Source organism: Mus musculus, chromosome 14, assembly GCF_000001635.26.
Source record: "Mus musculus strain C57BL/6J chromosome 14, GRCm38.p6 C57BL/6J".
Lineage (NCBI taxonomy): Eukaryota > Metazoa > Chordata > Mammalia > Rodentia > Muridae > Mus > Mus musculus.
The window spans coordinates 63289098-63314944 of NC_000080.6; the positions used below are offsets into that span (position 1 = coordinate 63289098).

The 25847-nt window shown below is 45.6% G+C and overlaps 1 non-coding gene across 1 annotated transcript in view; it reads left to right on the forward strand.

The window, feature by feature from the left end:
- The first annotated feature begins 19821 nt into the window (after positions 1 to 19821).
- Positions 19822 to 25847, forward strand: part of Gm4151 — a 49585-nt gene continuing 43559 nt past the window's right edge. Inside the window, exon 1 of the transcript XR_874697.2 lies at positions 19822 to 19893. This is a non-coding gene — a transcript (predicted gene 4151). The remainder of the gene's footprint in view (positions 19894 to 25847) is intronic.

Genomic DNA, 25847 nt, shown 5'->3' on the forward strand with positions numbered 1-25847 from the left:
TAGCCCTCCTCCCTCCAACCATTCCCATACCCTTTCAAATTCATGACCTCTTTTTCTTTAATTATTCTTGTTATACACACACACACACACACACACACACACACACTATAAATGCAAACTGCAGAGTCTGTTTACCATTGCTTGTATGTATATGTTTTTAGGGCTGACTACATAGTATTGGATAGCCAATTATGGTGCTCATTCCTGGTGAAGATTAATTCCACCTATCTCAGCAGTAATTAAGTGTTTAGTCTAGGGTGGGGGAGGTCTCATGAAATCTCCATCGTCCACGTTGGCATGTCATCAGATGCTGTTGCTGTTCGGGTCTTGTTTAAGTGGCTGTGTTGTTGAGGTTTTATGCATGTAACTTCCCTGCCACAAATAGACCTTCAATCCAGCAGCAGACTTCCTGGCCTTTCAGTGCTTACACTTTCCCTCCCCCTTTCTGTGATGTTTCCTGAGCTCTAGGTGCAGGGGTTGGGTCGTATCAGCTAGGGCTGGGTGCTCCACAGTCAGTTATTCCTGAATTTTGACCATTCTTTTCTAGACAAGGTTTTTCTAGGTAACCCTGCTGTCCTGGAATTCATTCTGTAGACCAGGCTGAGAGATCCTCTCATCTCTGCCTCCCGAATGCTGAGATTAAAGGTGTGTGCTGCTATGCCAGGCAAAAGAGAAGTTTCTTTAATGAGGGTTGGATGCTATATTTATCTGTGGGTATAAGGAGAAGTATTTAGAAGGCAATTAGAAATTACATTGGTTTAAGGAGATGATACTGGTAGGATCTCCTCTAAGATCCATAACCTTACTAGCTACAGGTATTTGGCTAGGTTTCCATTACAAGACATGTTTCCCTCTAATTTAGTGGACATTAAGTCCAATTAGACATCTGTTGGTTGCTGCCAAGCTGTAAGTGCCACTATTGCACCTTTTGGGATATCTTGCCATAATAATCACTGTGGTGGTTCATACCCATCACAGTTATGGAGGACTATTGATTACTTTCTTCCCCTGGCAGCTTACAAAGAACCTTCTGGAACCGTGAAAGCTAGTCTTCAGGGACCAGGTTTTCAGGTCATATCCAATTTGAATCCTCTGAGTCTTATGTCCAAAGTGTGTGGCATTTAGCAATAGGCCATAGAGACTTATCTTCAACTTCTTGGAAGCAATAGCAATAACCTATATTATTTTGGAAGTCTCTTGGACTACACTTATCAATACCTCAATAGGAGTTTTTTTTTTTCATGCCTGGTGCTGGTTTGTTTGTTTGTATGATTTTTTAGATAGCCAATGGCTCTTGGAGAGAGCATTATCACCCAAGTGGCATAATTTTATTTAAATTATGTACATATGTAGTGAGATTCTGGAATTTTGGTTCCTTTACAAACACAGAAATACTATAAGAATATGTTTTTGTTTTAGTCCCAGGTTTGGGGCCATGGGGCTGCTTCAATCATCTGTAGCAGCTGACTATGATTTGCCTCATGCTCAAGCAGAGGCATGGTTTTGCCAGCTTCAGATAGTTTCTGTGACTTTGTGACATTTGGAATCCTAGGAACTTTTCAGAAGGTATATAAATGTTAGGGCTCCAAGAGGCAAGGTTGGGAGTGGTTTGTTAGTAGTTGTGCTTAAGAAGAAACAAGAACATATGCAGGGATCCATCCCATAATCAGCTTCCAAATGCTGACACCATTGCATACACTAGCAAGATTTTGCTGAAAGGACCCAGATATAGCTCTCTCTTGTGAGACGATGCCGGGGCCTAGCAAACACAGAAGTGGATGATCACAGTCAGCTATTGGATGGGTCACATGGCCCCCAATGGAGGAGCTAGAGAAAGTACCCAAGGAGCTAAAGGGATCTGCAACCCTATAGGTGGAACAACAAACAATATGAACTAACCAGTACCCGGGAGCTCTTGTCTTTAGCTGCATATGTATCAAAAGATGGCCTAGTTGGCCATCACTGCAAAGAGAGGCCCATCGGACTTGCAAACTTTATATGCCCCAGTACAGGGGAACACCAGGGCCAAAAAGGGGGAGTGGGTGGGTAGGGGATTGAGGGGGTGGGTATGGGGGACCTTTGGGATAGCATTGAAAATGTAAATGAGGAAAATACCTAATTAAAAAAAAAAAGAAGAAACAAGAAGAAAGAAATCAGGTTCAGGGATTTTCCTATTTCTTCTCTCCCTTCTATCCTTCCTTCTCTACTATCTAGCTATAGGGGTGAAACCAGGGGGATACAGGTGAGAACAAGAATAATCTACAAAGTAGCAAAGATAAGCTACAAGTGGCACCTCAATGTGGGGCTCAAAAGGTAAGAATGAAAATGAGAAATCTGATTTCAAATGCTGTAGAGAAAACAGTAAGGAATGAAGGAATGGATTTTTTTTTTTCAAAAGGTCAACCAAAAAAAAAAAAAAAAGTTTTAGCTGCTATCACTGGGAAATCTCTCACTTTGCTCCCAGAGGGGATTTTTTTTTTTTTTGTTTTTTCATTTCCTTCTTTGTATATTCTGTTTCAAAAAGGTTGGAAGAATGGCTGAGCGGTTGGAAAAATTGCAGATAGAAATGGAGGGGCCCGAGAAATGAAAAATGACTGAAATGGGAAAACAAAAGGGGTCACCCTACTCTCTCTCTTTTCTGAAAGGGTTGCAGAGTTGGCGGTGCCACTGGAGAGGTTGTAGGTAGAGGTGGAAGCTCTTGGGAATCAAGGAGCACCAGAAAGAGAGAACAGAAAGGCTCAGTTCCAGTTATTGAGCAAGAGAGGAGTTTTATGAAGGAGGAAAGAAGGAAAGAAACTGTGCTGGAGGGTAGTTGTATCAAAGAAAAGCTGAAAAATGGGAGAACAATCTGATGAAACAGCCTATTTCAAGAAAGAGGGTTAATCTCAAACAATCTTGCCATCAGTGTGGGAGGAGGGTGGCCTTGGGTTATGAGATCACTATCAGCTCTTCCAGTAGTCAGTACAAGCCTGTTAATGGCATGGAACAACATTATGATGAGATAGGATGGTGTCCTGTAGAAGTTATAGATGTAAGGATTTTTGATGAGGCTATGATTTCATATGTGATACACTTGCCTTGTGTGAAACAAATTCTAAATAACCAGATACTCAAAATAGAATTATTCCTCAAGACTGAAAGGGACTGGTAACAGCTGTATTAGGGGCCAGTCCCCAATTGTAGTGGTTAACATGGGGGCGGGGGGGGGGAGAAGTTTTAAACATTGAACAGTGAAATCGAGCGAGAGGGAATGGATATAGTGAAAGATCAGTTGCGGGTGAAGGGCAGTAGTCTGATATACAAGAACATTCAATTTGATGACGTTGTTATAGAACAATGTTGCTTAGTGGCTTTAAGAGTCTGAGACAAAGTTGAGGAACCTAGGAAAAAGTCCACCTTGTTTACAAAGATTATACAAGGCTCTGGAGAAACCTTCACTGATTTTTTTTTTAAACGAAGACTAGTCTCAGCAATGAACAAAATCATATCAGACCCTGACAAGGTCAGTATTTATAGAGATCTTGGTGTGTGGAAATGCAAATACTGAATGTAAAAAAGTTATTAGACCATAAAAAGGATGAGCAGCACCTATGGACGAATGGAAAAGGGATAAAACTGATATTGGTTCTAATCTGTGCCATGCTAATATAATTAATTGGTCAAGCAATAGGTCTTTAATATCAAAATGCCCAGTGCTTCAATTGTGGGAAATACAATCTTTTGCAAAGAAACTATGACCAAACCAAAAGCCTCAGATCTCAAAATGTCCAGTGTGTTAACTGCAAGAAATACAGCACTTTGTGCCCAAAAAGTGAACAAGCCATTTCTAAGGGCAATGGTTTTCCTAAATTTCAAACAGAAAGAATGTTTAAACTTCCTGAGATGTGTATAGCAAAGGCTGTCACTGGATTCAAGAATGCAGATCCAAAAGAGATATTCAAGGTAATTTCTTACCATCAGGAAATGGCCTTTTCTGAATGTTCAGGAGAAAGGAATAACAGTAGCTGAGAGATGTTATAAAAAAAAAAAAACCTGTGGAATTATACCATCCTATATACTATAAGGATGTGTTAACATCAGAATGGAAGCCAACTAAAGTTTTGTATTGGGAACACAGACTTGCTTATATATCCATAGGAAATGAAAAGCTGTGGATAGCATCAAAACTGATGAATTTTAGAATTATAAAGTTAGAATTGAGCAGGAGAAGTCTCCTGAAAACTTTGGCCACTGACCTGGAAAGTACTTATTTCATTGAAAATGTCTCTTTATAATTTCCCAATGTACATAGCACTATTAATGACTTAAAACAGAAGCAGGGAAATGTAGTGAGAACTCTGGAATTTTGGTTTCTTTAAAATGGCAGACCTATTATAAGGATCTGTTTTCATTTTAACCCCAGGTGTAGCAGCTGGCTATGATTTGCTTTGTGCTTTGGCATTGGCATGGTTTTCCAGCTGAGGTAGTGCCTGCAATCGCGTGACATTTGGAATTCTGGGAATTTTTTAGAGGGTATATAAATGCTAGGGTCCTGAGAGGTGGGTGGGTTTGCTGGTTGTTGGTCATTTAGAGATTGGTTGTGGTTTGGCAGTAGTTGTGCTCAAAAAAGAAATAAGAAGAAAGAAATAAGATTCAGGGATCTCTCTCTCTCCTATCCTATCCTATCCTATCCTATCCTATCCTCCTTTCTCTCCTTTCTAGTAATATGGGGGTGAGACAGGGAAGGGGAATACAGAGTGGGAAAAAGAAGAACCCATAAAGTAGCAAAGACCAGCTACACATATACACTTACCCTTATATGTAATTTTAAGTAAATACAAAATAACAGGACTCCATTTGTATTGTTCAAACATCCTTAATGTTACTGGTGCCAAATGGGGAGGGATGGAAAGTTCTGGAGCTTGATGGTGACAATAGTTGTACAATAATGCCAGGGTACTTACTGCCATAGAATCACATCCTCTAAAAGTGGTTTAAAATCGTTTGCAGAGATGGTTCATTAGTTAAGAGCACTGACTGTTCCTCCAGAAGACCTAGATTTGATACACAGACATATACGCAGGCAAAACAGTTATGCACATAAACGTCAATAAAATAAATAAAACTGGTTAAAATGACTGTTTTAAAATGACATTTATTCATTTGCATACTGTGTGTGTGTGTGTGTGTGTGTGTGTGTGTGTGTGTGTGTGTGTGTGTGTGAGACAACGGATATTGTGTAGAGGTCAGAGAACAGCTTGGAGAGTCCTCTTCTTCCACCTGTGGGTTCTAGGGATTGAACTCAGGTTTTCAGACTTGGCAGTATGTAATTTTATCTACTGAACCATCATTCTAGCCCATGCCCTTTAAAATTTCTGTCATTTTATCACAATACAAAATTATTAACAGAATGCTAAATCTTGTCAGGGATGTAGTTCAGTTGGCAAAGTGCTTGGCTAGAATGTATAAAGCCCTAGGTTTGCTCTCCTCAGTACAGCATAAACTGGGCACGGTGGCACACACCTACAGTCCCAGCCCTTGTGAGGTGTAGTCAACTCTGCTATATAAGGATCTTGCAACCAGCCTGGGGCTACGTTGACCTTCCCTCAGAAGAAGACAATATGAAACAGAACAGTTCTAAGTCCACTTCCGGAGGATTTTCTGTGTATTAAGTTATCTCTGACATTGGTATGGATGGATGGATGGTTGGATGGATGGATGGATGGATGGATGGATGGATGGATGGAAGGATGGATGGATGGATGGATGGATGGGTGGGTGGATGGGTGGATGGGTGGATGGATAGGTGGATGGGTGGATGGATGGGTGGATGGGTGGATGGGTGAGTGGATGGATGATTGTTGACTGGAAGCCAGGCATCCTGTTACTATGGACCATAAAGCTAGATAATCAATCCTTTGTTTCTACATTTATCTCCTCAGAGTAATGGTCTACCCCTAGAGCCTGCTTACCTCAGAGGAAAGGGAGAAAGCCGCCATAAGACCCAGCCTTCCCTGGACCTTCCCCCATCACAGCAAAGAGGCCAGGAAACAACAGATCCAGTTCTCAACCATCCAGGTGCGATGCAGAGCCCAACACACATGTAGCCACATGCTTCAAACATGAGAGACTGCTGTTGAACTCCTTAGCATCCTGATCTGCACAATGGCACTAGTATATTGTAAGCATACTCTCAGGGCCTCAAGCTTTTGGAATGTAAAATACCAGCATGAGGGCCTGGGGATGTAATCCAGCTGGTAGCATGCTTACCTAGCATGCACACATGCTTCAGTCTCCAGTACCACATAAACCAGGTGTGGTACGCATCTGCAATCCAAGCACTTTGGAGAGAGGGGTAGGAGGCTCAGAAGTTCAGTGCCATCCTGAGCTATGTAGCCACTCAAGGTAAACACCCAGTGCTTGAGACTCTGCCTCAAACCAAACCAAACACTCCAAAAAACCAACGACGCATATAGAGGTGTGGTCTGAGGATAACATTACCAGATGTCATGGATATGTGAAGATCATGGAGTAGTTACCTAGATGGCACAGGTCAGTCGCTTGATGTGGCATCTTGAGTTACACAAGCAGTAGGTGTATCCATACCAGCTTCATCCCAGGCAAAAGAGGTATTGCATTAAGCTGTTATGACCATTAGAATGTCACTAAGCCATTGTGATCTGGCACATCCACCATCGTGTGAATTGTGTATGAATCATGACATTTGACACCCAGATGTGTGGCAGACACTGGCTCCCCCCTCTCTCCCTTCTACCCAACCAGTGCCTCTTGTTGGTAAAATTTAGGAAATGCACACAGAATTCCTTTTTTTTTCCCTCAGGATTTTAAGAAGAGGGCGGATGTCCTTCAGCCTTGGAATCTTGGCACAGATGAGACATCTTCTGGGGCCTCTTAGACCTAAATCCCTGTTCCCTTCAGGATGGCCTTCATGTGTGGGGAGCTTCTTTGGAACTAGCTTATAAATATTGCTGTGAACCCCTGGTCTACTGATGAGCAGAGCTATTTTAGCAAATCACGCATGGGTGTGGAGGTCTCTGACAGCCCTGGCTATGCCTCTTATGGCGGCCAGGATCAGTGGTCATCAGTGGCCATACTGGGGCAGGACAGGTGCCCTGGCCCAGGCTTAAGGGGCAGGGTGACCTCCAACCAGTTCTGTTCAAGAAGCCAAATGAGTCTTAGCAGGAAGTATTAAATCATTTAAATGTTTATTTTCTATGGCATAAAACATCTGGTCTTTAGGAGTCATGTGGGAATTGGGAGTGCTGGAGGGGTAACACCCCTCAAGGCTGGGCTTGGCCCCGTGTTGCTGGACTCTTTCAGGAAACACTGGGAGCTAGGTTCAGAAAGAACCTTCTCAGATGGTTGGTATAGACTCCCTCCAGAGTGACACAGAGAAGGCTCTCCTCCTAGGGTGAGGAGTGGGCACGTGGGAGGCCCACCAAGGCAAGAAACTGATTGGTGGAGGGGCCAGTGGAGCAGACCAGGAAGGACCCCGAGTTCATGTCCTTCCTGGAGAACCAGATAAGAAGGCTTACAGCAGGGTGGGTAGAGGCTATAGCTCCCATTGTCTTCCCTGTGAGATGGAAAGGCTCTTGGTCCCTCTAGTTTCTTGAACATGTGGCTGAATCCCTGGGCTCAAACCCTGGATAGGGCTCTGTAGCAACTCTCCCCACCCCACGCCCACACACACAGAGCATCTTCTGTGCATATGATACCGGGCCCTGGGTCCAGGGGCTTAGGCTCCTTCCAATCCATCTAGGGTTTGTTGTTGTTGTTTGTTGGTTTTGGTCCCAGGAAGCTGCTGCTTCCTCTGCAGCCTGTCAGCAGCACCATTCCCCTCTGTATCTGGTAGCATCAGGACAAGGCTTAGGGAAGTCCAGGATAGGAACAAAGAAAGGAGATGTCTACCTCTCACAGCAATGGTGGCTGCTCAGTGAGCACACTTGTTTGCTTGTGTGTGTTCAGTTATTTAGAGATAGGTTCTTATGTATTTTAGTATAACCTTGAAGTTCTGATTCTTCTGCCTCCACCCGCTCAGTTCTGGGATTACAGGTGTGTGCCACCATAGGAGTTTATGCAGTCCTGGGGATGGAACACTTCATGCATATAGGTAAGCTCTCTACCAAGTGAGAGCTACATCCCCAGCCCAGAGAGGGTATCTACAGGGAGTACTGGCTATGCTCATCCTGCGGTTTCTAGGCCACTTACAGGAGTTTTGCACAGGGAGTCCCTCCAGCTGTGAGCTGTCTTTTTTTTTTTTTTTTTTCTTTAGCACTCTGGCTGTCCTTACTCCTCCCTGCTCTTTATCTCCTCCTGGCTAGGTTGCCTAGAAACTCCGAATTCCTTCCACTTTATTATATACTCTGCTCTGCACTTGGCTGCTGCAGCCTCCACAAGCCAAGCCTAGGGAGGGGAAAAAAGAACCAGAAGGTGACTTAGAGAAGAAAAAAAGAGATAACAGAGGTGGTACTGGAGACTGGAAAGAGCTACTTAGACCAGGTGCTGTTTCCTATGTGCCTGACATAGGTTGGTTGCTAGGATAAATGTGGCCTGGAACACTTAGTAGGACCCTTGGAAACAAGAACATGAGGAATAACTCAGGATAGGTTTGCATCTGCCCTGGGGTCTGCAGCAGGATGGCCTTGGGGTGATGCTCAGAGTTTGCAAATGGGCTGAGAGCTCTACACCTGGTATGTGGACAGAGGTTGGTTTCCCAGTTGTCATGGGTCTGGGACTGGAGGTAAGGATACCCCGTGGCTCTCGAGTGAAGGGCTTGGGCTCTAGGTTGAGCTGTCAGCTCCCAGATCCTGGTGCTGCCTATTTTAGTTTTGTCCCTTTAAGGGGGAGGGGTGACAATGATGGTCTAGCTTAGGGGGTTGCTGCAAGGATTCAATGGAACAGTGCAAATGAGTTGGGTACACACTCAGCGCTCAGCAGAACTTCCGACTGGGAGAGTGCACAGCTGGTAGGGAGGCTATGCATATAATGTCCATAAAGAAGGGAATCCAGCTGCTTTTCATTGCTTCACTTCTGTTCTCTTCCCAAGGACACTCTGGCGCCATTTGCCTCAGTCCTGCCTCAAACTCTTTCCCTTGGTCTCCCGCTCTCCCAGCGCATGGCTAAGGGGAGCTGTGGCAGTTCTGGTGACCTGGTTCCAGCTACATTCTGTCCAGGGGCTGAGGGGATAGGGTCAGCAAGGAAGACCTTGTCAGAGGAATTTGAGGTGGCTCGGCAGGGCAGGATGCTGGGCTCTGGTGTCTCAGAGCTGGTACCATTGAAGGAGCCTCCTGGTGCTGTGGTGGTAGTCGTGAGTTTTCATTGGAAGATCTCAAGAAGGAGAGCATTGCAACGTGGGCAGTTAAGTAATCATGGTTCCGCTTTGCTGCGAGGTGGCCTGGATGATATGTTGTCTTCAATTGGTTTAAAAAAAAAAGATTTATTTTATTTTATGTGTATGAGCGTCTGCATGTATGGATGTGTGCCACATGTATGTAGTGTCTCCAGAGGCCAGAAGATGACAAAGGATTCCCTGGAACTGGTGGTACAGCTAATTGTGAGCTGCCACTTGGGTGCTGGAAACTGAACTCAGGCATTCTGCAAGAGAGCAAGTGCTCGTAACCACTGAGCCATCTCTTTAACCCCTTTAATTATTTTTTTTAAAGATTGATGTTATTATCGATGTATGTACGTGATGGTTGTATATGCTGGGTCCAGGGAGTAGCACTATTAGAAGATGTGGTCCTGTTGAAGTAGGTGTGTCACTGTGGGCATGGGCTTTAAGACCCTCATCTGAGCTGCCTGGAAGCCAGTTTTCCACTAGCGGCCTTCAGATGAAGATGTAGAAGTCTTAGCTCTACCTGTATCATACCTGCCTGGATGCTGCCATGCTCCCGCCTTGATAATAATGGACTGAACCTCTGAACCTGTAAGGCAGCCCCAGTTAAATGTTGTCCTTGTAAGAGTTGTGTGTACATGCATGACAGAAGGTCAGAAGAGGGAATGTGATCCCTTGGTGCCAGAATTACAGGTGGTGGTGAGCTGCCTGTCATGTTGCTTGATCTTTTCTCCTTCTGCTAAGAAGGTGTTCAATGTCTGAGTTCATCATTGAGTTCATAGTGATGAGCTGGCTGTCTGATGGGAGAAAACTGGCGGACTCCCACCTTGGGAAGGCTTGTAGTAACAGCTAAAGCTGCTGCAGTAATAAAAAGACAGCATTTTCAACAAATGGTGCTGGCACAACTGGCAGTTATCATATAGAAGAATGCAAATTGATCCATTCTTATCTCCTTGTACTAAGGTCAAATCTAAGTGGATCAAGGAACTCCCCATAAAATCAGAGACACTGAAACTTATAGAGGAAAAAGTGGAGAAAAGCCTCGAAGATATGGGCACAGGGGAAAAATGCTTGAATAGAACAGCAATGGCTTGTGCTGTAAGATCAAGAATTGACAAATGGGACCTCATAAAATTGCAAAGCTTCTGTAAGGCAAAAGACACTGTCAATAAGACAAAAAGGCCACCAACAGATTGGGAAAGGATCTTTACCAATCCTAAATCAGATAGGGGACTAATATCCAATATATATATATATAACTCAAGAAGGTGGTCTCCAGAAAATCAAATAACCCCATTAAAAATGGGGTACAGAGCTAAACAAAGAATTCTCACCTGAGGAATACCAAATGGCTGAGAGGCACCTGAAAAAATGTTCAGCATCCTTAATCATCAAAGAAATGCAAATCAAAACAACCCTGAGATTCCACCTCACACCAGTCAGAATGACTAAGATCAAAAATTCAGGTGACAGCACATGCTGGCGAGGATGTGGAGAAAGAGGAACACTCCTCCATTGTTGGTGGGATTGCAAGCTGGTACAACCATTCTGGAAATCAGTCTGGCAGTTCCTCAGAAAATTGGACATAGTACTACCAGAGGATCCAGCAATACCTCTCCTGGGCATATATCCAGAAGATGTCCCAATCGGTAAGAAGGACACATGCTCCACTATGTTCATAGCAGCCTTATTTATAATAGCCAGAAGCTGGAAAGAACCCAGATGCCCCTCAACAGAGGAATGGATACAGAAAATGTGGTACATTTACACAATGGAGTACTACTCAGCTATTAAAAAGAATGAATTTATGAAATTCCTTAGTAAATGGATGGACCTGGAGGGTATCATCCTGAGTGAGGTAACCCAATCACAAAAGAACTCACATGGTATGTACTCACTGATAAGTGGATATTAGCCCAGAAACTTAGAATACCCAAGATACAAGTTGCAAAACACATGAAACTCAAGAAGAAAGAAGACCAAAGTATGGTCACTTTGCCCCTTCTTAGAATTGGGAACAAAACACCCATGGAAGGAGTTACAAAGTTTGGAGCTGAGATGAAAGGATGGACCATCTAGAGACTGCTGCACCTGGGGATCCATCCCATAATCAGCCTCCAAATGCAGACACCATTGCATACACTAGCAAGATTTTGCTGACAGGACCCTGACATAGCTGTCTCTTGTGAGGCTATGCCGGTGCCTGGCAAACACAGAAGTGGATGCTCACAGTCAGCTATTGGATGGAACACAGGGCCCCCAATGGAGGAGTTAGAGAAAGTACCCAAGGAGCTAAAGGGGTACTTTAGCAACCCTATTGGTGGAACAACAATATGAACTAACCAGTATCCCCAGAGCTCATGTCTCTACCTGCATATGTAGTAGAAGATGTCCTAGTCAGCCATCACTGGGAAGAGAGGCCCCTTGGTCTTGCAAACTTTATATGCCCCAGTACAGGGGAACACCAGGGCCAAGAAGTGGGAGTGGGTGGGTAGGGGAGTGGGGGGGTATGGGGGACTTTTGGGATAGTATTTGAAATGGAAAATAAGAAAATACCTAAAAAAAAAAGTGTTGAACTCAAAAAAAAAAAAAAAAAAAACAGGATACACACAGGGCACACCTAGCATAATCACAATAAACTTTAACATAAAAAAAAAGAGAGTAGTAATAGTAGCAGTAATATCCTGGAGGTAATAGCAGCAGTGTCAAATGAGGTAATAGCAGCAGTAACATTGATGGAGGTTATCAGCATTAGTGTCAAATGAAGCAATAGTAGCAGTTAGGTCCATGGTTGTAAACTATCTGTAATGAAGATGGTTTAGCTGAAGTGAGCATGTACTGTTTTTGAGGTACTGTTTGAAGACCCCCCCCCCACATGTGTTATCTCAGTGCTAGTGACTGAGAGCAAGTTCACACAAATGCAGGTTTGAACCTAGCCTTGCCAGTTAGCTAGCTAGCTCCATAGCCTTGGTCAAGATGCTTAAAGTCTCTGCATTCCACATTTCTGCAAATAAGGTTCAGAGGTGGCCAAGAAGCCTAAGAAAGGTGCTGCATTTCATTAATTATTTGGGAGATGAAAATTAAAACCGCAGATGCACAAATTGTGGTATACTGTACCCATGAGGATGGCTGCTTACAACTAAAGCCAGAAGGGAGTAGAAAAATCTGAACTCCATGCAGTGTTGACGAGAGGACAAACTGGTACAACGCCTTTGGAAAACTGAATGAGGGCTCCTTAAATAGTAACTCAGGACAGAGAGATGGCTCAGTCAGTAAAGTGCTTGCCTTGCAAGCATGAGGACATGAGTTCAATTCCTAGAACTGGCGTGTTTTAATGAAGGAAAAGAAAATGAAAAAAGCCAGGCACGGTGGTGCATGCTTTTAATCCTGGTGCAGAGAGGCAAAGACAAGTAGGTCCCCTGGGCTCACTGTCCAGTCAACCTGTCCTACTTGATGAGCTCCAGGTCAGTAAAAGAGTGTCTCAAAAATGATGGGTGGTGTCTGCCACATGTGCACATCTACATGTACATATGTTCTCTTGCACATACAACCAAATACACAAATACAAAAAAAAAAAAAAGAAATTAAGCCCAGAATTGTCATTTGACCAATCAGTCACGTTTCTGGGTATATATCCAAAAAAATTGAAAGCAGAGTCTCAAAGAGGTATTTGTCACCGTTTTCCCAGCAGCATAGTTCCCAATAGCCAACCCAAGTACCCAAGAATGGTTGACTGAGTAAGCAAACAAAGTGTCCTATACCATGGAATGTTTTCAGCTTTTTAGGAAGGAAGGAAACCCAGGCACATGCTCCACGGTGGATGAACCTCGATACTGTGCTAAGTGACATACACCCATCATAAGGGGATAAATACTGTGTAGGTCCACGTATGTGCCATCCTTTAGAGCAATCAGCTCAGAGAGACAAAGTAGAATAGGGGTTAGCAGGACCCAGAGGAGTTAGTTTTGAAATGAGGAGACTGGCAGCATTGAGGCAGCAAAGTGGGTGTGGCTGTACATTGGCTACGCCTATAGTGCTCATGAACTTTCTGTGTGAATGGTTTACACGGTATGGTATAACATAGACATATGCCTTACCATAGCTTTTAAGGGGGTGGGGGATAGAAAGCTCTCGTTTTGTTTCCTTGCATCTAAAATTGGGGGAAAGCCCCTTTGTTCCGCCTGGATGGGGTTTACTTTGTGAACACATTTGACATCCTCAGAGGCATGGCAAATGTGATGCTCGTTGGAGACTGTATGGATCATACTGTATTCCTGCCACCAGTGCCTTGATGGCCATCCTGAGCCCTTTCCTAACTCCTCTTGGGTCTTGGCTGCCTCATTCAGGAAAGAGGTAGAGGGAGAAGCACCCGGTCCCTTTCCCTTCTCCTGGCTGGTGTGCACAGGTGTCACTCTTCCCAGAGAGGTGTTGATGTGGTGGGTGATATGAGAAAACTGCAGCAATTGGCCTTGGCTCCCCAGCTACAGAGGCTTGTCCAGGCCAGGAGCCTTCTCCTCTGAGGCTTGTAAGGAACACACATGTATACACCCCAGTAGCAGTAGAAACCCATGCCTGGGGCCGTGTGTCCATCTGCATGGGGACAGTGGAGGTAGGAGCCTGTCGTTGTACCTGCAGAGGGAAAGGAGCGCTGGCTAATGGCATAACCCTCATCTGGTTCTTGGATTGAGGAATAGTGGAGTATGTTTACCACATCAGCTGACAGTAGATTTAGCTCAGCCATGGCTGTGTGTGAAGACCTCTCTAGAATGTTAGTGCCTGAGACCCATCTCAGCTGCTCTGGAGGTGGCAGGGGTACAGGACACTCAAGGTTTCCTTGAGGGCTTAAGGGACAGCCAGGACAGTTACCACTGCTCCATGGATCTAGAATCTCTAGATTAGGTTTACCTGGGCCCAGCCCAGTTTTCTGGTCGAGGAAGCTTGCGTGGTACAAGGGAGGCTACCTGTAAGCTGTTTATTACCTGCCTGAATTACTAGGCAAATATTGACTGGAGGCTCCAGTGTCCTGCAGGCTACTTGTTGCTTCAAGGGCATGTCCCTGGCGAGATGGAGGCAGACTTATTTAGTTCAAGCTCTGGCAATGTCAAGTCAAATCTCTCCCAGGAGATACAATGCCAGGTCCTTCCAGGGAGCACTGGGGTTTTCTAGTACAGGAGAGGGTCTGGTAGTGGGCTTGGGCTAAGTCTTGACATCTCTGACCTTCAGTGTCTGGGTCTGTATGACATGGACAGCAGTAGCTAGTACAGTGTCACTGTGAGGCAAAATGGCTCACCGTGTGTAAGCAACCGCTGAATAGTTGTCAGTATTCTACAGATGGGTGTTTCTTCTTTTCTGGCCAAGAGGAGCAGCTGGCTGCCTGGTCTGTGGAAAGTAGCAACTTTCTTCTTGCCTATGAAGGCAGGGTCTATTAATCAGTAAAATTTGATAGCTCCTGGGTGTGCCTAGAAGATGCTCAACTTACTCCTCCCTGTTACGGTTCCAATCAATTCTACCCTCACAGTTTGTTGTTGTTATTGTTGTTTTGTTTTGAGACAGACAGAGTGCAGCTTTGGCCGTCCTAGAACTTAGTCTGTGAACCAGGCTGTCACCTGCGTCTGCCTTGTAAATGCTGGGATTAAAGGTGTGCACCATCACCCCTCTCTCGCACTGCCATCCATTCTGAGACTGAAGATCCAGTGGTGATGTTTGTTATAGCAGCTGTAGCTGATTTATACATCTTTTTTTGTTTTTGTTTTTCAAGACAGTGTTTCTCTGTATAGCCCTGGCTGTCCCGGAACTCACTTTGTAGACCAGGCTGGCCTCGAACTCAGAAATCTGCCTGCCTCTGCCTCCCAAGTGCTGGGATTAAAGGCATGCGCCACCACGCCCGGCTTTGACTTATACATCTTATCCCAACCTACTTGGGCTCTTTCTTTGCACCAAGCACATCAGCATTCACCTTTCTCTGGTCAACCTGCTCTTGCCCTCCAGTTGATTCTGTCATTGAGTTTTGCCTTTCACTGCCCCTCCCTTTGGACCTAAGGGCTTTGGAATTTACCTTCTTGGCCTCTCTGGCTGATCTGCTCCAGGCTATCCTCCACCTCAGGTTAGTTTATCAGGATTATACAGGATCGTGGGGTTGTGTTCTGTCCTCAGCAACTGCAAGAGGGCTCTGACTGCAAGCGGCCTTAAGCTTTCCACGTTGGACTCTCCATGCCCCTTCACTGTTGCCCAGAACTCCCATGGGTTCTAGAACATGCCGTGCTACTTTGGCATCTCTTCTCTGTGTCATCATGTCTGACTAGTTATCCTCCTGTTTCTTTTTTTTTTTTCTTTTCTTTTCTTTTTTTTTTTTTTTGTTAATTCAAAACATTTATTTTAGTACAATTATAGAAACACTGTAACAAACCCATCATTTTTCTGGAATTCCACAATTAATTCTAAAAAAGAAGTATAACAATGATAATTCTAATTAAAATAGATGTCAAATATAGCTTCCAAAGGAAAAGACGTGAAAACACAGGATTTTGTGAGATCACCCAGGTTGCTCACAAGGATCTAGGGCAGTGATCAAAATTGTAATTGCAAAAAGACAGAAAGAGTGGCATAAACCGTTCATGGATGGCAGAAAACAAATAGGAGTTCTTTCCTCACTGTAGAAATAACAAATCTGTATCAGGATTATTGTTTATTATTGATGAATATTTTCCCAGTTAATCTTAAACAGCTTTTATCAGGTAGCACGTTTCCAATTTTTTGTCCTACTGCCCCAATCTAGAAGCTCAATAACTCTTGGTTTCCATATAACGTGTGTGTGTACCATAGATTTTCTAACTGGAAGCAACAGAAATGGACAATATTTAAAAGTCATCAAACAAACTTCCACACTGGCAGTAGTTGTTCTGTAAACCGTGCTCTTTATGACCTTATGCTCAATGTTTGTGATTATCCTCCCATTTCTAACTACCAAACACCTATTCACTCTAACTCGTTTCCAGCACATCTCTCTAGAGGCCCTCCCCAGATCTTCCCAGGGCACAGTGGGTCTTCCTTCTGACACAGAGCAAGAGGATACCCCCAGGGTCTGTGCCCTAGAGGTAGTCCAGTTTCTGGGGGCACTGTGGTGCTCAGTAGATTAAATTGGATGAAAACTGTTAGAAAGAAGTCAGGTTTCTCTCCAGGCAGGGGACCCCTGGCTTTCAGGAGCACATTTGCCATCCTACCTGCTACTTCCTTCCCTGACAGACCCTCCTCTGGTCCTTTGATGGTTTCCTCTCCAGTGATATTTGGCCCCAAAGCCTCCTGAACCCTTAGACTTGCCAGTAGCAGTCAGGGTTCTCAGAACATTGTATACAACTCTTTCCTTTGTGGCTACTGAGTGTTTCTGATTCTCACGTTCCTCTGCAACCACGCTGCCCATTCCTGCCTTTCTGCTGCCCAGCAAGGCTTACAGAGGCACTGCGAGTTCCCTCCTGGGTTCCACAAGAGCCACCCTGGTAGTCTGTCTTGGTGGGGTGAGCTCCACATTGAGTGGGTAGGAAGGTAAGCAACGGGCTCTGAGCCTTCCCAGGAGTCAGGGGCACAGCCTCCTCAGGAGACCAGATGGTCGGATTAGCACCTTTTCAGCAAATTCTTCTCATGTCTGAAATGCACCAGGCCCCAGAGCTCCTGCCTAAGCTCCTAACTGACTGTCTTTATCCTGTTAGAAATCAGATTTTCCCTGAGAGGATAGAAGGCTGGGCCTTTGGAAGGGGCTTGAGGGTTGCCAGGAAACAACAACAAAGCTGGATGGTCAATTAGATTTGAGTTTCAGGTAAGTCGAAAATCGTAAATTAACATAAGCTGTTTCAAATAGCAAACACAAGATACCTTAAGTAAAATGGATATATATTTAGCTGGGCTAATAATCCCAGCCCTTAGGAGTCTGAGATGGGAGAGTTGTGAATTGGAGGTGAGCTTGGGCTACTCAGTGAGACTCTGTCAACAGCAAAAATAGAAGCCCAAAAGATGACTCAGCAGGTAAAGTAAACCAAGTGTCCGAAGCCTGAAGAACACCATCCCAGAACGCACATGGTGGCAGAGAACACTGCCACTGCCAGCTGTCCTCTGATCTCCACATGTGTTCTGTGGAATCCATGTGACTCTCCACAAATGTAATAAAAGTGTAAAACTAGAAACAGCAGGAAAACCACACTTGCAAATACAAATATAAAATAAAGCAAAGTTACCCAGGTTTTTCTTAAAGTTAAATTTAGACGAGCCTCTTGCATTTGTGTAGGCTCAATAAGCTGAGCCTACTGAGTAATCACGCTTACCCTCAAGTTGGTGTTTATGGGGAGCAGACATATGTGAAGCCATGGAGTGGACTGTCAAAGGTGGCCAGCCTGGTGGCTCCTCCTATGGGTTGGTTCACCAGCTGAGCTCCATCTGTCATGAAACAGCTTACAGAACAAGAAGCCTGCTTCCCACTGAGCCTGAGACCTCCATAGCAAGCTTGCATGTGAGGCTTCTGTGCTGGCCCCTTCTCCCAGAATTTTTGGCAAAGAAGGCCAAAAGAAGAAAAAAAAAATCGCTTCGGTGGAAATTATTTATTTAGTTTTAATGGGGCAAAGCCAGATCTTGGAGAGACGTCTCAAGTAAACAGGATCACTCCACACAGTCCTGTTGGAAGGCAGACTTCCCATGACCCCCAGAGTTTTAACAAGCACCAGAGAAGTTATATTTATAGAAACCCTGTTAATTTTATCCTCTCTCCCTACATTTAATCCCAACTACAACAAATGCGGGGACATCTGACAGTCACCCCAGATAGATGAGCCAGTGACCATGTGCAGATGCAGGGGCTGAGATTCCTCTGGCGCAGTGCGGCTGGTCCCTCCTGCGAAGAAGCTGCAAACATAACCCGTAGCCACCAGACGTGTCTTTTGGTTAAAGTTTCCTGGAAAGTTCTGAAGTCATTTCTGACCACAGCATCTTTGGAGAGGACCTGGAGGGCTGGAGGCCCTGGGCTTTGCACATCTCCTCTAGAGCAAGCCGTGCCCCTGTATAAACAGCTGCGTGTTAGCTCATGCACTTCATGGAAGCAGGCTCTGGCTGAGGCCCCTCCTTGTAGTAAAGTAACTATTGAAGATCCCCCCACTTAGGGCCTTTCTGGTCTAGGCAGAGCTGGAGGACTAGAGGAGACTTCCAAGGGTGGGGAGAGCAAGGATGCAGATGCCCAGGAATGGAGAGCACACAGATGCTGGGGGTACACAGCAGGGGTTCCTGGTGGGAAGGACATCAGAAGGGCATGTCTGACAATAATAGTCATTGGTGACCATGGGAAAGTCAGCTACAGAGTCTGATTGTCCCTCCCCTCACCTCCCTTCCCTTCTCTCCCCTCCTTTCCTTTCTCCCCACTCCTGCCTCCCTTCCCCTCTTCCCTTTCACTTCTCTTTTCTCCTTCCTCCCCCCTCCCCTCCCTTCTCCTTCTCTGTTGTTCCCTTCCCTTCCTTTCCCCTCCCTTCTCACCCCTTCCTTTCTCCCCACTTCTCCCTCCCCTCTCACTTCTCTTCTTTCCCCTTCTGTCCTCTCTCTGTGTGGTTGTACAGAAGCCAGAGGTCAGTGTGCAGAATCCTTTTTAATTGCTTCTCTACTTTACTTTTTAGGACAGATTTTCTTAATGAATCTGGCTCCCATTGATTTGGTAAGATAAATTGGCCAGCAAGCCCCAGGCATCCTTCTGTCTCTCCCTCCCTAGCACTGGGATTACTGGCATGTACCACTTGGTCTGGCTTCTATGTGGATGCTAGGATCTGAATTTAGGTCCTGGTGCTGTATGTCAAGCACTTTCCTGACTGAGCCATCTTACCTGGTCTTGCTTTTCCTTTCTATTTTTGCCTGGGGGCTCTGGGGGATGTTAGTGCTATAATACATGTATATTACTGTTAACAGAAGTTGATACTGGGGCCATCTGAGCTAAGCATGTCCACTGGCCTGGAGTCTGGATATTAGAATGCAGTAGAGTGACTCATGGAGGAAAGAAGACTGCTTGGGGTCACATCCCAGAAAGGCAAGATGGCGAGTAAGTATAACTCATTAGTAATGTGCTATCTCTTCTAAGGTCCCCTTAGGACATCAGCACTCCTTGAAGCCAGGAGTCCTATCCTCAGGACCTTTCTTGGAGGTGACCTTACCTTCCCACTATTACCCTTCTCTGGGGACCCACATCTCCAGCACGTCTTTCTATTGTCCTTATAGTTCAGGATCAAACACCTCAGAACAAGCTTGGCTTGGAGCGTCTTGGGAAGAGCAATGAATCAGAGTGGCCTCTTCCAAAGCTTCTTGGATGAGTCCAGTTCTCCAAAGAGCCCAGGTAAGATGGGATAATATATGTCTGTTTTATTATGTACACTTGAGCAATACATACAGTGCTTGTCCAATGACAAAGGCAGGTTTCTTTTTTCTTTTCAACAAAGACAGTGAAAGGTAGAGAAGAGACAGGCAGAGAACTGGAACACATTGCATGTCATCAGGATAAGCTTCCTTGTGAGAATTCTGCTTCCTGTGTCTTAAGCACCCAGGTAAGTATATACAGGCTGTGGTTAAAGATACACTTCTTACTCTGAGTCATACTGGAAATGTGAACAGAGTTATTTTACGTGAGACAATCTGATTTCCTCATTTGAGGAAATGCCTTTAAAACAAATGCCTTCTGACAGTGGCCCTGAGCCCAGGAGCCCAGTAATACCTCCTTGATTAGATGAGTCACGGGACTGTGTCCAGCTCACAGTCATGCTGATGCCAGACATATTCTGATACCAGCTCTTAGCTGGCTCTAAGCCTCTGAATCCCATTTCCTAACCCTTGACACAGTGGGATGGCTCCCAGAGCTCCAAACATCCTGTGCTTACCTGGCCTTTGCTATCTTTGATAGTTCTCACAGAACCATTGGGCATCTTCTCTGTCGGGGAAGGAAATGGGTCCCATGGCTGGAGCTATTCTTAGGACCCCTCTTGGAGACAGACCTAAACTTTCACTATTATCCTTCTCTGGGGACCCACATCTCCAGTATCCTTGGGGGGTGGGGTGGAGATAGGGCACTTCACTCTAGTCTCCTTATATATCAGAATCAAACACCTCAGAACAAGCTTGGCTTGGAGCATCTTGGGAAGGGCAATGAATCAGAGTGGCCTCTTCCAAAGCTTCTTGGATGAGTTCAATTCTCCAAAGAGCCCAGGTAAGATGGGATAATATATGTCTGTTTTATTATGTACACTAATATACAATTCTCACTCTGTCTGAGTGAGAGAAAAAGGAGAGGGGGAGGGGTTAGGCTATCAATCATGAAGCAAGTTTGAACTGAGTGAAGGAAAGGCAGAGGTGTTGGGTGGGTTCTAGTCTGGTGCTAAAGGCAAGTTTGGTCATGCAGAAGGAGAGTCTTTGAGCTCACCTTGGTTGTACAACAGTCCAGTTCCTATTCTACTCCATGCTGGCTGGGGGGGTGACTAGATGTAGCAAGGTTGAATGATCCTTAGTAGTGTTCTGTAAAAGTTGCAGTGGGATTGGGATAGCTTGTTCATCATGCTTGCCTCTCTTAGAGCACGAGAGTCCGAGTTTGATATCTCAGAATCCATGTAGAAAAAGCTGTGTCTGTAATTCTAGTGCTGTGGAGGCTGGGCAGTCCCTGGGGTTAGCTGACTAGTTGGCCTAGCCTTCTAGGAGTGTCAGACCAGTGTAAAGACTCTCAAAAAAAAATGGATAGCCCCCGAGGAACAACATCCAAGGTTGTCTTCTGTCCTGCACACCTGTGTGCACACAAGAGTGGAAATGCCCCCCCCCTTTTCTCCCTCCCTCTTTATCTCTCTCCCTCCCACACCCCCCCTCCCACACACACCAGTTAAAGTATGCAATTTTCTATTTTCAGGATTATAATCCGTATCATGATTATAAGGAAAGGCAGTAAAGTCCTCACTCTAGAACAGTAACAGAACAAACACCCATAGGAAGGAGGCAGGGAGGTCTTCCTGTTAGTGTGGCTATGGATGGCCCTGGTCAGTAAGCCCTCTGGAACTTGGGTCTGTGGGGTACAGGTTTACAGTCACATTTTCTGACTGGTTTGTTGTCCACCCACATTGTCTCTTGCTTGAAGACATTTCTTCCATGGGCAAGACCTTCCTGGTGGTCATAGGTTACTATACATAGTGATTTGAACAAGAATGGTGCCCTTAGGTTCATATATTTGAATGCTTGGTTCCCAGTTAGTGGAACTGTTTGGGAAGGATTACTAGGCGTGACCCTGTTGGTATAGGTGTGGTCTTGTTGTAGGAGGTGTGTCACTGGATTAACCCAGTCTCTCTTTCACTTTCTCCCTCTCTTTCTACATATCTCTGTCTCTACTTCTATCTCTGTGCTTGATGCTTGATATGAAGCTCTCAGCTAACTGCTCCAGTACCATGACTGCCTGCTCTCCATCATGATGATCACAGACTGATCCTCTAAAACTATCAGTCCCCAATTAGATGCTTGCTTTCTTTCTTTCTTTCTTTCTTTCTTTCTTTCTTTCTTTCTTTCTTTCTTTCTTTCTTTCTTTCTTTCTTTCTAGAGTTGCCTTGGGCATGCCATCTCTTCACAGCAATGGAACTGTAACAGATACACTAAGGAAGGTAACCAGCCTATGGATGATATCCCTGAAAACACAGCCAGTGGGCCTTCTTGGGGTCTGGTTTGCAGGCCCCATGGCTGGAGACAGCCAATAGGGCAGAGCTATGACTGGGCATTATTGGATTCTGATGGGCTAATTTCAGCAGGGTTCTCTCTAGTGTTACTGTGGGTGGCGTGTTTCCCTGGGAATTGATGGAGTCACCTCCCCTGCAAGGAAGCAATGCACAGCTCATGCCCAATGCATGTGGGAGAGGGCATTCCAGTTCCAGGGGGCTGTTCTGCCCCATGGCAGGGCAGAGACTCCATGGCATAGCTTAGGTCAGCTAGAGTCTCCAGAGGTTCCTTCAAAGAACCAGTCTTGTTGCTGCTCCTGAGTTTGTGTGGGCTAATTCCATGAAGCCTCCTGACATCTAGTGTGGCTCAAACAGGGAACTGTATTTCCTAAGGTTAGAAAGTTCACTGGAGCCTTAGGCTTTATGGGTAAAGATTCTTGTGAACTATCTTTTGCCATTAGTCCCCCGTCTGCCTTCTCACTCCATACCCCTGCCAAAAATCTGAGCTCTCAGGTACTGTCTGATGCCTGCCTTGCCTTCAGGCTCCCTGGGAAGGCGACTTTATTTACCCCAAGTTCTTCTGCCATGGACCCCTCCTCACACTAAAGCTGCATGTGCCTCGGGCTTCTGCATATATTGCAAAGTGGTTGCAGGTTTCCAAGGTTACAAAGGCTGTCCAGGGAAGTCTCCTGTTCTCAGATCCCACAGTGAGTGGCTTCCTTGCAGCTGCCCAGGGCAGTGATGGAAGTCGGGACACAGAGGTGCTGAGCCGTTTACCCCGAAGGTCTTTTCAGGTTGTACTATCAGGGATGTGACTGACATTCGTCTTCTGGACCAGGCTGTAGACTAGGGCAGGCTTGTACATTGCCTTCAGAGCCTCTCTGCCTTGGTCCCTTCTAAATTCAAATTCCTTTGCCTGTCAAAGACCAGGGGAAATGATGTTAGGTATTTCAATCTGAAATATCTCGCCGTAAGTGTTCTGTTTTGTGTGGGTATGTAGTGTGTTTTGGGGGTGGGGGCAGGACATACATGCCACACAGACTGTGCCAGATTTAAACATTGGGTCCTCTTACTATCTGTTCCCTTGGGACAGGGCCTCTCCCTGAAGCTGGACCTAGGCTGGCAGCCAGCAATACCTAGACATGCTGCTGTCTCCACACTTTACAATGCTGGGGTTACAGGCACATGACTCACCCTGGCCTTTCACGGGACTTGGCCATTCTTACCCATGTGTCTTAGTCAGGGTTTCTATTCCTGCACAACATCATGACCAAGAAGCTGTTAGGGAGGAAAGGGTTTATTCAGCTTACACTTCCATACTGTTGTTTATCAACAAGGAAGTCAGGACTGGAACTCAAGCAGGTCAGAAAGCAGGAGCTGATGCAGAGGCCATGGAGGGATGTTCTTGACTGGCTTGCTTCCCCCTGGCTTGCTCAGCCTGCTCTCTTATAGAACCAAGACTACCAGCCCGGAGATGGTCCCACCCACAAGGGGCCTTTCCCCCTTGATCACTAATTGAGAAAATGCCTTACAGTTGGATCTCATGGAGGCATTTCCTCAACTGAAGCTCCTTTCTCTGTGATAGCTCCAGCTGTGTCAAGTTGACACAAAACTAGCCAGTTCACCGATGTGAGCATTCCTAGCTATGGAACCATCTCCTGTTAGCCAATTCGTCTTATTTGTCCTGAGTGAACACCAGGCTAATAGGTTGTAGGGAAGGCAAAGGGTCCTTGAGAGAAGGTTTCCTCAGCTGCACACCAGCCATTTAAATTGATTGTATTATGCGCTGACTGCCCAGATGAGAGAGGGAAGAGGCTAGGTCCAGGTGAGGGTGTCTCATCCTCATTTAGGGGAGGTGGGAGTGGGTGTCAAGATTGAGCACAACCTAGGCAGTGTAACAGATGGCCTTGCCAAACAGCTGTATCCACTTTGATCCTGTTTGCTTGAGACAGTCTCATTATGTCTGTCCTTGAACTCTTAGTGATCCTCCTGCCTTAGTCTACTGAGCACCGAGATGACAGGCCTGTACCACCATGCTGGATTTCTAGGCCAAAGCTTTCAGATACCAATTAAAGACAAGACTCCACTCTCTCTAGCTGCCCCTGTCCCCATTGTCCCATCAGAGTGACAAGACCAGGCCTAGTGGGGCATGCCGACGCCACCAGCACTCAAGAGCTTGGGACTAGAAGATCAAGCTTTCAATGCCAACCTTGGCCTTAAGCTCCATAGGGAATCTGAGGCCAGCCTGAGCTATGTGAGACCTTGCCTTTAAAACTGAAAAACAAAACAAAAAGACCCAACACAGACACACACACACAGACACACACACACACACACACACACACACACACATACTCTTCCGATTTTCAGATTTCTCCCCACCCCATAGCTTAGCTTCCCAAGTGAGACCCTCAGAATCCCAGACAGGCAGAGTTATCTGGGGACAGTGGAAGTGGCATGGGTTGGGGGTTTGGGGGTTTGGGGCTGGGGGTTGGGGGTAGGAGTAATAAGGTGGGAGAGGGGTACACCTTTGCAGCAATCAAAGCTGCCATTGTTCCCAAAGAGCTAACCAGAATACCAAGCTTGCAATTAGCAGGGAATAATGGGGTGTGATGGGCGGAGAAGAAGGAAGGGCTGGAACTGATTTCAGCCTTACAGGGAGAAGCTGCCTGCTGATTCCATTCCTCCTCCCTCCAGTGCGCTGCTAGCAGACTCAGTAGAGCAGAAATCCTTTGGGGGCGGGGCTGTACTGGAGGGAGCAATCTGTCTTTGAATAATTTAAACACTGCAGTGCTGCCAAACTAAATGGAGCTTGTCAAATGTTACACCTCTGCGAGCTACACCCCTCGTACCCGCAGGTGGAGGGATATTAGCTGTAAAGCTGACTGGGCTCAGAGAGCCCCAGAAACCAGGGCTGTGAGCTCCTGAACAGAAGGGGGTGACTGGTGGGGGAGGGGAGGGTGTGTGTGACTGGCCCTGAAGCCCAGACCAAGAAGCAAGCATCTGAGTATATCCATTGAACACCTACTGTGTGCAGACCTGACGGCCCCTTTCCACAGACTACTTCCAGCAACCTTTACCACAGTTCTACAACACATTGCTTTGGCATGGAATTCTTTACCCTTTTGCCTCACTTTCCTAGGTGCTATGATTCCGTGCATGCACCATCATACCTAACTTTATACGCCGTATTCTTTTCTTTATTTTTTAGATTTATTTGTATTTACTGGTATGTTCATGTCTGTATGGATGTGTGTCCTACCTGTGCGGGTGCCCACAGAGGCCAGAAGATGGGTAGGGTGACCTGGATCTGGAGTTGCAAGGTAGACGTGAGGGCTGGGAACTGAACTTGGGTCTTCAGGACAAGTGGGGCACATTCTTAATTGTTGCACCGGCTCTCCAGCTCTGTGTTCAGTGTTAATAGGTAAAGACAGCCTTCTTATCCTTATCACTGTTGGACGCCCACTGTCCTGAGTGTAGGGATTTTGTTCCTCTCTTCTTAAAACATTTATTATTTATTTATTGTGCATGTGCGTGTGTGCGTGTGTACAACTTGCCTGAATTGCTTTTCTCCTTTTACCATGTGAATCCTAGGAATTGAACTCTGGTCCTCAGACTTGGCACCAATCCCCTTTTCCCAATAAGCCATTTTGTTAGCCCTGGTTCCTCTCTGGTACAGTGAAGAAGTCTAAAGGATTAGCTCTACTCAGAGCTCAAATACTCTCACTCGGATCAGTCCCCAAACCCATCTCTTCACTGCCTTCTGCTGAGGTGACTTCGGGTTCAGATTCCTTGAAACAGTTAAGGGATAGCAGCTACCT